This window comes from Cupressus sempervirens, chromosome 5 (assembly GCF_028749045.1).
Source record: "Cupressus sempervirens isolate cs-2001-9-10 chromosome 5, ASM2874904v1, whole genome shotgun sequence".
Lineage (NCBI taxonomy): Eukaryota > Viridiplantae > Streptophyta > Pinopsida > Cupressales > Cupressaceae > Cupressus > Cupressus sempervirens.
The window spans coordinates 408,218,199-408,233,001 of NC_143122.1; positions in this window are offsets into that span (position 1 = coordinate 408,218,199).

The following is a 14,803-nucleotide window of genomic DNA, read 5'->3' on the forward strand; positions in this document are numbered from 1 at the left end:
TTGTATCAAGTTTACCATTGAAAGTAGGTAAGCCCTAGTTAGTGTTAGCCTAGGTAGGTTTGCTTTGTGTTTTTCCTTTCATTGTTTTCCTACTTTTCTAGGTTAGTTTTCCTTTCTATTGTGTGCTTAATTTAGTTTCTTGTTGTAATTTTCCATTCTAGCTATTCAAAACTAGAAAGTATGGGTCCTTTCTTAGACATTTGCATTGCCTAAGTCCCTAGTTAGAGCCAGTTGTTGCCAAGTTTTAATCTTCTCCTTTCAAGCCCAAAGTTTTTGGTATGAAAGTATGTGTCCAAAATTGATGTCTAAGTATTGTTTAGGTCACTTAATTCTCACATATTTTGAGTGTTCTACTTTCTTTCTTTTTTGGTTCCCCCTTGCATTACCTTTACCCACCATCTAAGTAGGATTTCTATTGTTCTAGTGTGTGTGGATTATAGGTGATCTAGGCATGGTTGGGATGTGTTCTAGCATCCTCCCAATGAGAAGTAAGTTTTTCCACATTTCTTTTTCTCTTACCTTTCCCTAATATTCCATGTCCCACAAATTCTAAGCTTTTGAGTTGCTTTTCCCCTTTAGAAAAGTATATCAAGTGCATATGTAAAGAATGAAGACATGACAAAGATTTGCAAGCTAAAAAGATGATTATGCCATGCTAGAAAAGTTCTATGAAGCCATGGATCAAAGCCAGAATGAATTATATCAAAAATTGTGGAGATAAGATCAAGTGCTACAAGGAAACATGAATATATGGGTTGTTTTTTGTGTACTCATGGAAGTGAAGTTGTTTTTTTCTACTTTAAATGTTGTATAAACTAGAGCCAAACCTCATCCCCAAGGATCAAATGGTGTGAACATGATATTGAATGAAGCATTTAAGGTCTCATAATCAATAAGGCATGCTCAAGATCTAACTTTGAGACCATCACATGAAAGTGAAAGAATGAAGTGTTGTTATTTGTGCTTAAGTCTAGGAAATGTTGTTGAGAATGAGGTTTTCCATCCTAAGGCAATGAAAAAGGCCACTTCTCTAGAGGCTTTAAAAATAGAAATTCAAGTTACTCTAAAATGTGAATATCCTTCAAAGATGATCAAAAGATACTTCTAGAAAAGCTACTGATGAAAATGCAACCCTGATATAAAGGAGATGTGGTGTTAAAAGCTTTAGGCAGAAAGTGAAAGAATGAAGTGCACAAGCTAGCCAAAGGATCACTCCCTATGTTGTGATCCTAGATAGAAGGAAAATGGGTTTGCAAAAAAGCTAAGTTTCTCTGTCTCCTACATACATTAACATTATCAAGTATATCTACATTCCAAATTCTCAAAAAGCTAAAGAATTTGTGTTGTTAAGCGATTCTTAGTCATATCACTTTACGTTAAGTAAAGTAATAAAGCTTTCAAGAATTTAATATTTTACATGCAAATGAATGAAAAGTTTAAATAGTCATTCCTCATAGAATTAAATACAAATATTTCCATTATAAACTTTGGTCGAGCTTATTTCATTCATGTGGCACCAATGTTCTCATTCATATACTTATTTCATCAAAATTGCCTATAATTAGTTTCTTCAAGTATAGTTAAATAGCTATTTATCAAGAACTATATCTTGTGCAATCATAGCAAATGGAAATGGGAGTTGCTAGTTATGATAAGTTAGTTGTCCTAAAGAGGGACTTAAAAGAGCTTATAGATACATCTTTCAAATTCTACAATTTGGATGATCTTCATAGAAGACTCAAATCTCAACCTATTCAACCAATTGCTTAAAAGCTTAAAGAAAGTGGACTAGTTGAAGCAGCCAATTTTCCAATGGTAGTTCATGCACTTAATCTAGTGAAGGAAAGCATAGAGAATTACAACCTAGAAATAAAGTAGATTTTATTTCCTAATCAATCTATTCTCATCTCAATTAACAAGGCATAGATGCAGTCCATATTTGGCATTCTCATGAAGGATTAGTATTGTGATGTTTATTTTAGATCTTCTGCATCTATGTTCAATGAGAAAAAGACCCTCAATCAAGAAGATATATAGAGGAGATGATTCCAGACTACCTGCTTAGAGAAGAGAAAAATTTCAAGGACCTTGTTTGGCATGAATATGAAAAGAGAGATTTTGGATATCCTTGTGCTCCTCCTCAAACTCAAAGGAAAAGAGGAGATTTTGGAGTTCATTGAACACCATTTCTTCCTAGTACAAGAAATATGTGTTGAGGATATGTAGATCGACTAGGAATAGATCACCTATAATGAGCTAGCCTCATGGTTGAATTTGGGAAAAGCATCCAAGTATTTCTATATGTTATCATATCTGATCTATGCATTGGCAACTCACCACTTGTGGTCCAGCCTCCCTAGCATCCCAAACTATGATGAGCACACCATAGTATATGGATTTTACCCACATTTGGAGCTACAAAGAACCTATGAGGATTATGTGGTTGTTAATGATGCCTCCATAATGAGGCTATACTGAGAATTTCAAGGATGCCCTCAAAGGAGATTTTCACTAGAGGAAATTTTGGCCATAAGCCAATTCGGATGCCCATTCATCCTTTTTCCAAACTTCTCCTATTTATGAATAAGAGCTTATGTAGGATTCCTAAGAGATTGTCAAGTTATCTAGAAGACAAGGTAGTTTTATTCAAACTATATTGATAGATCCTTGAAGTGAACACCCTATGTTGTAATATGAATAAGATTATCGAGATTCCCTTCCCTGTTGTGGTTGGTATGTCCACATGTGCTTCTAGATAAGATGCTCATAATTTAGTGAAGAGATTTGAAATCAAAATTAAATTATTAGACTATGAGGGACTTAGGCCTAAATATGATATAGTTAACTTTGTAAGGGATCACTCAAAGTTTGGATATGCCTACATGCATGTTTCAGATATGAAGACTTCTTGTTTGGGTGTCTTAATGAATACCAAAATTGAGAGAGCTTATGGTTACTATTAACCATTAATGAGATTAAATTGTATAATGATTTTGTTGATGTTTCTGACCTTGTAGATGATGGAGCCTACATGCACCCCACATATTATTAGAAGATGAAAGGTACCCCAATTTTGTCTACCCCACCTACTGATCTAGTCATTGACACTATGGAAGTTCTTATACAAGTGATAATCAAGAGAATAGAAGAATGGGTGGAATTTACTTGACCAAGTAAGAAGAGGACTAGAAGCACTAGTTCTATGGGTGGAGTATTAGCTAGAGCTACTTAGTCAACCAAAGCAAAAACCACCTTAGCTACTACATCGACATTTGTAGGTCCATTACAATCCATTTCCCAAGGGGGAGAGTAGCCTCCATAAAAGAATTTCTCACTCACTCGTACCTGTAGGGTTGGCTCTCTTTCGAACATCGAGAAGGTTGGGGAGAAGCAAGATGACAAGGATAAGGGGAAAGAACAAGAAAAATCAATGGCCAATCCATCTTCCCCTATCCAAGTCATCAATTTGGATGGTAACTCTTACCCCATGGACAACTAGGAATAAGATGCATCTCAACAAGGGGATACCTTAGCTCTTTCGGTAACTAAGGTTGTTGCCTTCCCAATTGCTTCTCAAAGAAAACCAACTCAATTAATCCCAAGGAAGATATTCAATCCTATTGTATTGTATTCTACTATCAATGTGCTCTTTACGGATTCATGGATCGAACAAACCATTTATAGGAATAAGAGGATATGTGAGGAAGTGACTCCATGGAAGGACTTGATCACAGAAGTTACCTCCTCTTAGCCATCCAAGAAGATGAAGAAGTAGAAAATTATTGCTACACTGGCCACAAATTCAATAACTATCCATATGCTAGTTGAGATTGTTTAGCCATAGAAAGAAGGCAAATTTCATGAGCTCTCAAAGGATGATTTCCATATCAAAATGTCAGATCTTGACATCCCATTCCTCAACTCTATGGTGAAAATGTGGATGTCTACCAATGAGAAAATTGAAGATAAGTTGGAAGAGCTTAGAGCATAAAAGAAAATTTTGAAATCCTCCAGTAGACAATTAGTGGGAATACATAAGGTCTACACTTGGGATCACTTCATTAAGTCAATTTGACCTAAATGTAGAGGAGAACAAAAAGCTACTCCTAAAGTTGCAACAAGAAAGGAAATTCATGAAAGGAAATTCATGCAGGTTGGATGAGCATGGGTGGATCAAATCAAGGATCAAGGTCCCTTAGTAGGTGAAAACATAGGAAGCCTAGTGTTGGAAACTCACAAGCTCAAGGAAGCAACTTCAAATCATCTGACAACCATATATAAGGTAACAAACAAGCTGACAGATGAATTGGCCCTTCTACAAGAAGTGATAGACATGAAGACAAATGTAGATATTGCTCATGGGATCATTAAGATAGGCAAAGAATCAATATTTCAGTAAAAAAAATCCTTGGATTTTGTTATAGAAAGCTCCATGAGATTTGCAAATGAGCTCAAGGATGTGCATGACCTAGTGCAAAAGGTCATTGAAAAGTTATTTCAATATTTGAAGATATTGCACATAGAGTCCTTTGTGTCAACTAATGGAAAGCTTGTGGATATTAAGAGAATGAAATAAAAGTTCTTGACATTTGTTGATGAAGTCGTTGACCCACTCAACTTCCAAGTGTCTAAGATTTAAGAATTCTTAGTAGTGTTTTCCATTATAAGGAGAGAAATGTATAATTTCTAATCAAAGCTAGCTAGAATAGATGAATTAAAAGAGATCCATGACTACTAGGTGGTCGGAGCTGACAACATCATCATTATAGATGTCAAAGAGTTGTAGAAAGTAACTGAAGCCATGAAATCCTATAGAGCTAAATAAGTCACTCCTAAGAATACATAATGTTCTTATGCTTTTTTAGACATCTATCATTCTTCCCTTCTCTTTTTCTTTCTAGCCATTCATGGTATTTTTTTAGTCTCTATAATGGTAAATGATTCAAGCTTGTCCAACTTTTAGTTGATTATGTTTAGACATGCTCTATGAAGCAATCATCCAATGTAATCAACCATTTTGAGAGGGCTTATAAATGTAAACTTTTATAAATGTAACATAGTATATGCCAAGTACAAGTATTTCAATAGTGTTGAGCTATTGTATTATTTTAAATGACAAAGATCCACCAGATCTGAGTTGACATAGTTGTTACCTTGAGTTTTCTAAACTAGTTGGAGGATAAGGACGATGAGCTGGTGGCACAAAATTCTATGTAAACTATTTTTGGGCAAATTCAAAAGGATTATTCAAGAAGTTTCTAGAAGAAACAAAATATGGGTTCGATACAATGAATCCTACCTAATCCATATGAATTAAAATCAAAGGAGGGAAGAATCAAGTAGGAAAGGACTTCCAAGACTTCTAGTTAAGGAGTCATAGACCAAGAAGTAAATGCTACTACTGCTAAAGTACCAAATTGAGAAGTGGTTGAAAGGGTGTCAAGGCAAAGGCATCTAGGAGAAGGAAGAGCATAGAGACTCTACTTCAATAAGTGGTCTTGAAGAGATGAGTCCATAGGTACAATGAGCATGGAGACTCAAGGAGACTAAGCTTGAAATTAGGACAAGTTGTCAAGAGTTGTAGAGATTGAAAGCCAGGCAATGTGAAGAGTTGAAGAGTAATTTGAGATGTACAAGTTAAGTTGCATGTTGTAATCAAGTCAAAGACATTCTAATACTTTGTAGCAATTATACTAGATATGAAGATCCTATGGACTTATGTTGGTTTAATAGCCATTTGTAAATCCTTTAACAGGGTGGCATTCCAAGTGAATGTTCTAAAGTCCTCTAACAAGGCTCCCTTCTAATAAGGTGAATAAATCCTCTAACAAGGTCACATTTAATAGTGTGTTGTAAGCCTTTAATAGGGTAGGCCTTTCATAGGGCATCACTTTAGGAGAGTGAGAGTTGAGTAGCATGTTATTGGTGGTATTTCCCAAATTGTGTTTTTCACATAAATCACTGTGTGATGTGTTGATCTTTTATGTGTTATGCTTGCATGTTGATTTATAGTAACTTACTGATTAGTAAAGTTAATGCTTGGATGAATGAATGGCTAAATGGGCTCACAACACTTAGTGGAAATTTTTGAATTAGATAGGTTGGACCTTGAATAACTGATTCACGCCCCCCACCCTCTCAGTTATTCTAAAGCATTTCTAACAATTGGTATTAGAGCCATCTGCTGATTTAGTTTCAAGGTACTAGAAGTAGGAAGATCAAGATGTCCAAAAGAGAAGTTTCCAAGCTCAACAAAGACAACTTTTCTGCATGGTAGAGTTTGATAAAATTTCCCCTTGGATCAATAGGTGACTATGCACAAACCTCAATTGGAATAGAACATGTAAATCTAGCTAGACCTCTTACTGTAGATGATTTGAGCAAAAGGCAGGAGCACAATCAAGCAATATTGGAGATTGCCTCTACACTCAGCTATGCAAAATATGATGACATCAAAGATTGTGACACTATATTCAAGATGTGGAATGCCCTAATAGATATTTATGGAGGAAATCAGAATGTCCAGAGAGAAAAGAGAGAAAGTCTTAGGGGAAAGTTTGATAAAATGAAAATGGAGGAACATGAGAATGCTACTCAATATGCTGCTAGAATGAGAGAAGTGGTAAGTGCAATAAGAAGTCTAGATGATCAATTGGAAGAAGAAACTATCAATAGAAAATACTTAAGAACTCTACTCCCTATCTATGATATAAGAATTTCAGCCATCTAAGAGCTAAGGTGTGTACAAGAAAACACATTAACCTTTGAAGGTATAGAGCCAAGACTTACTGCATTTGAATTGTCCAACTTTGACAACTACAAACCTAAGAACCTTGAATCTTTTTTCAAGGCCAAGTTGATAATAAAAGACATTGAGGAGGAGACATCAAACAAGAAGAGAAGAAGAGGAAGACATGCATCCAGCGATACCAGCACAGATGAGGAAGTTGTGGAATAGTTAGAAGCACTACTAGCTAGGAGATTCCATAGAGGAAAAGGAAAATTAAAATGTAAGCTCCCTATCATATGTTTTAATTGCAATAAAGTAGGCCATATTGCTAAGAGATGTACACAAAAGAAGAACTACAAAGAAGGAAACAAGAGAGAAGATGATAGCAAAACTACAAGCAAAAAGGAAAAAGATGCTACATTGTTGAAAAAGATTCTGATGAGAATGATGATGAAGTAGTTTATGTGGCCATAAAGGATGAATCAGATAAAGATGAAGATGAAGCAACAACATTAGTCACCTGTGTCAATAAGAATGACAAGTGGACCATAGATAGTGGATGCTCACATCACATGATAGGAGATAAAAGTAAGTTCATTATCTTTACTCAATATGATGGAAATAGTGTTAGATTTGGTAATGATGCTCCTTGTCAAATCAAAGGAAAAGGCTCTATTAAACTTACAAAGAAAATTTCATGTGATAATGCATACTATGTTGAAGGATTGAACTACAACTTGTTGAGTGTATCATAGTTAGGCAATATAGGCTGTAAAGTAGAATTTGGAAACAAAACTACCAAGATCTATGACACTGATGGAAATTTGATAGGAAATGGTGAACTAACTAGGAATAATATATTTTACCTATATATGGAAGATGCAACTTATCTTGTTGTTAGACTTGATGATTTGTGGTTGTGGCATAAACCACTATGTCACATTAACTTTGACAATCTGATTAGCATCAGCAAAAAGAAGAAGGTTAGAGGGTTTCATAAAATGAAGAAACTTGAAAACACAATGTGTAGACAATGTCAAATAGGGAAAATGACTAATTATAGTTTCAAAAGCAAAACATACACTTCCAAAGAAGTACTAGAGTTAGTCTATACAAACTTATGTGGTCCAATAGAAGTGCAAAGCTACCTAGGAGATATATACATAATGCTATTTGTAGATGACTATTCAAGTATGATGACTGTTATGTTCTTGAAGCAAAAATTTGATGCATTTCAAATGTTCAAGTGGTATTTGGCCAAAGTTGAGAAGGAAATAGGAAAGAGTCTTAAGTGCCTAAGGTTAGATAGAGGAGGTGAGTTTACATCAAATGAATTTGAGATATTCTACAATGATAAAGGTATCAAAAGAAAAAAATTAGCACCAAGGACTCCACCATAGAATTTCATTGCTAAAAGAAGGAATAAATCAGTGATAGATTGTGCAAGGACCTTGATGATAGAGAAAAATGTTTCTCTAAAGTATTGGAGAGAAGCTATAAGTACTACTATTTACACCCTAAATAGAGTCCAAGTCACGAAAGGTACAAATGCAACACCTTTTGAATTGTGGTATGATCACTCACCTAATGTGAAACATTTCAAAGTCTTTGGTTGTAAATGCTATATTCTTAAAGATACTAGAAATGGAAAGTTTGATGCAAAAAGTGATGAAGGCATATTCCTTAGATACTCCACTAGAAGCAAAGTATGTAAGTGTTTGAATACTAACACTAACAAGATCGTGGAGATTGAAAATGTAAATTTTGATGAACATGTAGAAATTTAGGTTAATGGAACTAAGAAATTAGAGGATCATAGATCCTTTGCATACTTCTATGAAGGAATCACTATTGAAGACAATGCTGAAAATTAAGTTCAGAATCAACAACAAACTTCAATATTAGTCAAGTCACAGCTAGTGAATGTCTAGTTGCATTTAGAAGCCAAGTTGCAAAATGAACACAATCTAACTTTGAAATTAGTGCACATGAGAGAGATGATGAAGAGGAGCAAAATAACTCTAAAGCTGAAGGATCAATCATGGAAAGAAGGATAGAACAAAGATTAGCCAAATATGTAAGAAGACATCACCCTATAGATCAAATCATTGGTGACAAGGATGCTAGACCAATGATAAGGGATAGACTCAGAAATTAATCATGTCTACTGAGAAAAGTTGAGCCCAAAATAGTGAAAGATGCACTACAAGATGATAACTGTTATAGAGCTATGGAAGAATACATAGATCAAATTGAGAAGAACAAAACTTGGACCCTAGTTCCTAGACCAACTGACAAGAATGTAATTGGTACCAAATGCGTGTTTAGGGAAAAATTTGATAAGAATGGTGAGATAAAAAAAAATAAAGTCAAATTAGTTTGCAAAGGCTATGCGCAAGAAGAAGGACTATATTATGGAGAAACATTTTCCCCTGTTGCAAGAATGGAAGGAGTTAGAACGCTACTTGCATATGCTACATAAAAAGGTTTCATAGTCTACCAAATGGTTGTCAAGTTTTATTTTCTAAATGGTATACTAGAAGAGGAAGTCTACATAGAACAACCTAAGGGATTTTTTGATGACAAGAACAAGGATATGGTCTACAAAGTTCATAAGGCACTCTATGGTCTGAAGCAAGCACCTAGAGCATGGTATGAGAGATTGCACAAATATCTTTTGAAGATAGGATTTGAGAGAATAGATGACAACTATAGCTTGTATATCAAGACAAAAAAAGGTAAAAAATATTTTGATATCTGAAATCTTTGTTGATGATATAATATTTGGAGGAAAAGATGCTCTATGCAAAGATTTTGCTAATCAAATGAAGCATGTGTTTGAGATGTCAATGTTTGGAGAAATCAAATTCTTTGTTGGATTACAAGTACATCAATTGAAGAATGACATATTTGTGACCCAATCCAAATACATAAAGGAGATACTCAAGACATTTGGATTAGAAGATTCTAAACCAGTTAGCACACCAATGGTAACAAGACATAAGTTATTCAAAAATAATGAGTCAGTTGAAGTAAATCAAACATTGGATAGATCAATAATTGGAAAGATGCAATATGTTGTACATAGTAGACCAAACATTACATTAACTATTGGAATAGTGGCAAGATTTTCTACAATTCCAAGAGAAAATCATCTGATGGCAGTGAAGAGAATGTTGAGGTATCTAAAAGAAACTGATGACTTTGGTTTGTACTACAAGAAAAGTGAAAAGTTTGAACTGAGAGATTACATTGATGTAGATTGGAGAGGTAAAATTGATGATAGGAAAAGCACCAGTGGAGGATCACTTTTCTTGGGAAAAAGATTGATTACATGGACCAGCAAAAAAGCAAAGTTGTACCTCACTGTCCATAGAAAAAGCTGAATATGTTGCAGCCACTATTAATTTAACCAATATTGTATGGATCAAAGATTTTTTACAAGTTATGAAGGAAGAAGTAAATGAACTTTGATACTTTATTGTGATAATACAAGTCCTATAAACATATCAAAGAATCATGTAATGCATGATAAATACAAGCATATTGCAATCAAGTATCACTATGTAAGAGAATTGGTGGAAGATAAGCAAGTGAAGATGGAATATGTAAGCTCAAATGAATAGATTTTTGACATCTTCACAAAAGCACTACCTAAAGATTCTTTTGAGTATCCTAGAGGTAAGTTATGGGTGATACCCCTAACCATGGCTACTTGAGGTAAAAGCAAGACTGCCTGCATCAAATGAGCTGATTGTTGAAGGTTTTACACATTGATGCAGAGGATGTTTACTTTAGGATCATGCCTAAATTAATTGAAATGTTGAAGTTCTAAATTAGTCACAAACAAGGTGACAGAGGGAGAAACTAAATGAACCTACAAAAGCTACACTTGCATATTAAGATGTTGAAATAGTATGTCTTTGCCATTCTTGTCAAAGAGGGAGAAATGTCAAGAAATAGATCAAGTATTGAGTAGATCAAAAATGAAGAAAGAGGGAGAAAATATAGAGACATATCAAATGAAGATAGAGGGAGAAGTAGACAGAAATGGTCAATAGTTGAAAGAAAAGATGAAGAAGCTAATCAGAAAAGAGAAAGAATAACAGAAGATAAGCAATGCATACGAAGGGAGAGAAGAAAAGAAAAGGAAGCAACAGCTAAGAGGGAGATGAAAAATTGATGGTAACACAACTTACCTTTTGGCATTTGACTTACTATTCTAATGTAGTTAAATAGTTTATTCTGATGGTTGATTAGTTTGGTTTGCCATCAATGCCAAAGAGGGAAATTGTTGGAAATTTGATTGAAAAGATCATTGTGAGAAGAAGATTGAAGATCCAAGAGGGAGATTGTTGTTAACAGAATGTTTTCAATTATTATTTTTTCATTGATGTCGAACCTACTATTTGTAGGAATGACATTTACTTATAAGATCCTAGTATTATCACTTAGTTGATTGATGAAGAGGATTTGATCAACAAGATGTAATAAAAAGTACCTAAGGGAAAGATTGAGTTATGATGTTGTAATGAGGTACAAGGATCAATTAAGACAATGGTGAGATGATGTATTGATAACATACTCAAAGATATAGAGGTTGGTCACACTTAGAAACATTGGAGGAATAAGTTGTAACAAGGTTGATTACAAAGCTTAAACTAAGTTCATCAGTGGGTGCCAAGCAAGCTAGTTGAAGTTGAGAAAATTCTTAGTTGGAGCTAAGAAAAAGAAAAATCTAGTGTGTGTCAAGTGATCTTTAGGTAGCAAGTGAAGTTCAAGTGCCAAGAAAAGTAACAGGTGCTGAGCATTAGAAAATCATAGTTGGTGCCGAGTAACATAGTATATGTCAAGCACCAGTATGTCAATAGTGTCGAGCTACTGCATTATTTTAAATGACAAAGATTCACCAATTCTGAGCTGACATATTTGTTACTTTGAATTTTGTAAACTAGTTGGAGGATAAGGATGATGATCTGGTTGCATAGAATTCTATGTAAACGATTTTTGGGAAAATTCAGAAGGATTATTCAAGAAATTTCTAGAGGAAACGGAATATGGGTTAGATACAATGAATCCTACCTAATCCATACAAATTGAAATCAAAGGAGGGAAGAATCAAGTGGAAAAGGAACTCCAAGACTTCAATTTAAGGATTCACAAACCAAGAAGCAAATGTTGCTACTGCTAAAGTGCCAAATTGAGAAGTGGTTGAAAGGGTGTCAAGGTGAAGGCATCTAGGAGAAGGAAGAGCACAAAGGCTTTACTTCAATAAGTGGTCAAGAAGAGATGATTGTACTAGTATAATGAGCATGGAGACTTGAGGAGACTAAGCTTGAAAGGAGGGCAAGCTGTCAAGAGTTGCAGAGATTGAAGGCCAGGAAATGTGAAGAGCTGAAGAGTGATCTAAGATCTGCAAGTTAAGTTGTATGTTTTAATCAGGTCAAAGACTTTCTAATACTCTCTAGAAATTATACTAGACATGACAACCCTATGGACTTATGTTGGTTTAATCACCATTTGTAAATCCTTTAATTGGGTGGCATTCCAAGTGAATGTTCTAAAGTCCTCTAACAAGGCCCACTTCTAATAGGGTGGATAAATCCTCTAACAAGGTCACATTTAATAGTTTGTTGTAAACCTTTAACAAGGAAAGCCTTTCATAGGGCATCACTTCAGAAGAGTGAGAATTGAGTAGCATGTTACTAGTGGTTTTTTTCAAATTGGGTTCCCACGTAAATCACTGTGTTATGTGGTTATGTTTTATGTGTTATGCTTGCATGTTGATTTACAATAACTTTCTAATTAGGAAGGTTAATGCTTGGATGAATGAATGGTTGAATGGGCTCACAATACTAAGTGGAAAATTTTGAATTGGACAATTTGGACCTTGAATAATTGATTCACCCCCCCTCTCAATTATTCGAAAGCATTTCTAACAAAAATTGGCTTGTGGAGAAGCTAAGAGATAGACAATTTGGGTATTGTTGAAACATCATCTAACTATTTAATCAAGGAATTACTTATTTTTCCATCTCTTCCTTTCTTCATGTTATCATAGTTGTTTATGTATTTTTCCATCCATTACATTTTAGATTAGAATAGATTGCATATTGTGAGTTAGTTTCCCTTTCAATTGCCTAAGTTGTTTAAAGTATTGAGTAGCTTGGTTTATTCCTCTTCTGCTCTCTTGTTAAGAGCATACCCCCAAAACCCAAAAAAAAAAAATCACTAAATATCTTGTATTGAAAAGGGAGTTGTACCTTTCAATTTAGGGGTCTTTGATAGATTACTACATTGACCCATTCTATTGTTAACATCTTTGTCCTCCATAGGTCATTGGGGAAGTTAAGAGTCAAGATATAAACCAAAAAGATAAGGAGACAAATTGTTAACCAACAAGATGTAGGGGTGATAATGAATGATCTAGTCCTAAAAGGAGGTGTCTAACTCTAGATTCTTTCTTGTTTTTGTACAAAGATGCAAGAATGTAAAGGTAGAAGTGTCTTGTATATTTAACTAAAGTAAAGAAAAGTAAAGACTCATGTACTGATAAACAACATGATATCATATTTAGTGTATCAAAATAAGTGGTATGAAAGAAAAATAATAATGATGCACTCATCTTGATGGATAGTAGAGGATACAACTTTGAATCTATAGAAACTCTATCAAACTCTATCAAAGATGGATTAAACTATTTGGGATCCAAAAACTTGAAGTCTATATCTACCAGAACAAACTAATCCTTCAACCCAATAGTTAATCAAACCCAATTCATGCATCAATAATTCCCCTTTCAATAAATAATTCTTCTTTTTAATCTAACTCTTCGACCAACATATTTTCTAACAAACCCACCCACCAGACAAATTATAGAATCAATTGAGCCACATCACCCACCTTAATTAAAGCAAATCACCCCCTCATCCATGTATAAAATCAAGGCATAATTTACTCATATGAACTCAAGCGTAAGTCTACTCTCCTACCACATCTACCTCTTCCACCTCTAAACATAAAATTCTACCTCCTACACCTATCCTGGTGAGCTAAAGTCTATCTCACACCTCAAGTAGTTAACTATTCATCAGGAATTATTATCTCCTCCTCACCCAATCCCCTGTAAATTAAACCTTTTTCTCCTCACAAATCATCCACATTTTGAGTATAATTAATATATCATTTTAAGAGATAATTATTATCAATGTGCTATTACTATATTTTAATTCTTACATATTTATCCATGATCATCCATTGTTGAAGCATCAAACATACCATTGTGCACACATCCATGATCACAGCCACATCTACATGTCAAGGGAGATACATGAAGATTCATAGGTTTGGATTCATTTTTTTTTGGTTTATCATATTTATTTTCTTTGATTTTAGTTTGTGAATACTTGAATTATTTTTTTTCTTCTTTACAAATAAATTTCTATTATATACAAGGATGACCTCTAGGATACTAAAGGTAGTGACTTTGAGGAAGTAATTGTGAAAAGCACTAAGGGGAAAGCTAAACCTATTTCTAAAGTACCAACAAATCTAAGAGCAAGAAGAGAATTTCTAAGGAGGTCATGATTTTTGGTGATGAATACAATGAGAATGAGGAAGACATGGATATAGACAAAGAAGAGAGTACAAAAAAGGATAAGAAAATAGGATGCCTCCACCCGTTTTTTACTCTAAAAGAAAAAAAAGGATTCTAAATGCACTGAAGCTGATGTTCATGAGGATAGGGTTATAGGAACCTTCCTAGACCAATGCCTCTGCTATGGTGCAACCCCTTAGTAATGACAAGCCTAGGTGGAAAATGGATAATCTTTATAAGGTCAAGCTTGGAGATATAAGCCCTGCTGGTGTTTGAAAATGTTACCCATTTCCAATTACCCTGATGAGAACAAAACATATCTCGGGGCACCTAACTCCCATTTTCAACATGCCCATTCAGACACCAGGCCAACTATAAGGCATGACCCTTCTTCTTCTTCAGGCTTAGAAAAACCTAGGCGGGTGAACCTCTTTAGATTTGACTATGTGACCAGTGCAATAACCATATTCAAGATC